Below are 2,392 nucleotides of genomic sequence, written 5' to 3'. Positions count from 1 at the left end.
TCCTCCTCCTCTCTTCTCCTGTCTTCTCCTCTCTTCTCTTCTCTCCTCTCTCCTCCTCCTCCTCCTCCTCCTCCTCCTCCTCCTCTCTTCTCCTGTCTTCTTCTCTCCTCTCTTCTCCTCTACTCTGTCTGTTCTAACCTCCATGTTCCAGTTCTGGAATGGCAAATAAGGTTCTAGAGCATCAGAGGAAAGGTTCTAGAGCATCAGAGGAAAGGTTCTAGAGCGGCAGAGGAAAGGTTCTAGCAGGTTCTGTGTACTGAGTCTCTGAGGAGGGTCTAGCCTCACTCACACCTGTCTCCTTCCCTACACAGTGCACCCTGGAAACTGTCCCCAGCGCTCTCCTTCCATAGTGAGACAGAGCAGGTGCACTGACTCTACCTACACCAGAGAACAAGAGAGGGAGAAAGAGGGGAGCAGGAGAGAGAGAGAAAGAGGGAGAAACAGAGGGAGAAAGAAAGACAAATGTGGAGGAGAGGTAGAGAGAGAGAGAGGTGGGAGATCATTCCATCTCTGTCCTCTGCTTGACTGAACACTGGCCCTGTTAACAAGCAGAGGGAGCTGGGGACCACGGGACGCCAAGTGAGAGAGGATGTGTGTGTGTGTGTGTGTGTGTGTGTGTGTGTGTGTGTGTGCGTGTGCGTGTGCGTGTGTGAGTGCATGTATGTGTGTGTGTGCGCATGCGTGCATGTGTGTGTTGTGCGCGTGTGTCTGTGTCAGAGGAAGAGAGAGGAGGGAGAGTTCCTTGCTGAGAGAGATCTCTCACCTTGCTGCAGGCTAATCCTCCCCACCCCACACACACACCCACACACACACCCACACACACACCCCCCACACACACCCACACACACACCCACACACCCACACACACACCCACACACACACACACACACACACACACACCCACACACACCCACACACCACACACACACACACTCTCCACACACACACCCACACACACACCCACACACACACCCACAACCCACACACACCCACACACACACCACACACACACCCCCCCCCCCAACACACACACCCACACACCAACCCACACCCACACTCACCCACACCCACAACGCACACCCACACACACCACACACCCACACACACACCCACACACACACCCCCCCCCCCCAACACACACACCCACACACCCACACACACACCCACACATCACACCCACACACACCACCCCCCCAACACACACACCCATAACTGTGCTTCCAGGAGAGCAGCAGAGACAGTGGGAGAGAGGTCAGTGTTGTAATGATCCACTTTAAGCAAGTCTGCCGTCTATAGGGTCAGAACCAGACCCTGTCCTTCACCCCACTCCCCTCTCTCTCTCTCCTCTCTCCTCCTCTTCCCCCTCTCTCTCTCTCCATCACCCCCCCACCCCCCTCTCTCTCTCTCTCCTCTCTCCTCCTCTTCCCTCTCTCTCTCTCTCTCTCCATCACCCCCCCACTCCCCTCTCTCTCTCTCTCCATCCCCCCACTCCCCTCTCTCTCTCATCTCTCTCCTCCTCTCTCTTCTCTCTCTCTCTCCTCCTCTTCCCCCTCTCTCTCTCCTCCATCACCCCCCACCTCCCCTCTCTCTCCTCTCCTCTGCCTCCTCCTCTTCCCCCCCTCTCCTCTCGCATCACCCCCTCCACTCCCCTCTCTCTCTCTCCTCTCCTCCTCCTCTCCCCCCCCTCACTCACCCTCCCTGCCTCCCTCCCTCTTCCCTCTCTCTCTCCATCACCCCCCCACTCCCCTCTCTCTCTCTCCTCTGCCTCCTCCTCTTCCCCCTCTCTCTCTCTCCATCACCACCCCCACTCCCTCTCTCTCTCCATCACCCCCCCACTCCCCTCTCTCTCTCTCCTCTGCCTCCCTCCTCTTCCCCCTCTCTCTCTCTCCTCTGTCTCCTCCTCTTCCCCCTCTCTCTCTCTCCATCACCCCCCCCACTCCCCTCTCTCTCTCTCCTCTTCCCCCACTCTCTCTCCATCACCCCCCACCCCCAACACTCCCCTCTCTCTCTCCTCTCTCTCTCCTCTTCCCCTCTCTCTCCATCACCCCCACCCCCAACACTCCCCTCTCTCTCTCCTCTCTCCTCCTCTTCCCCCTCTCTCTCCATCACCCCCACCCCCCCCCACTCCCCTCTCTCTCTCTCCTCTTCCCCCTCTCTCTCCATCACCCCCACCCCCCCCCCACTCCCCCCTCTCTCTCTCCTCTGTCTCCTCCTCTTCCCTCTCTCTCTCCATCACCCCCCCACTCCCCTCTCTCTCTCTCCTCTTCCCTCTCTCTCTCCATCACCCCCACCCCCCCCACTCCCCTCTCTCTCTCTCCTCTTCCCTCTCTCTCTCCATCACCCCCCCCACTCCCCTCTCTCTCTCTCCTCTTCCCTCTCTCTCTCCATCACC

This window comes from Borostomias antarcticus (assembly GCF_949987555.1).
Source record: "Borostomias antarcticus genome assembly, chromosome: 20".
In the NCBI taxonomy this organism is placed as follows: Eukaryota; Metazoa; Chordata; class Actinopteri; order Stomiiformes; family Stomiidae; genus Borostomias; species Borostomias antarcticus.
This window is presented reverse-complemented; position numbering follows the sequence as displayed.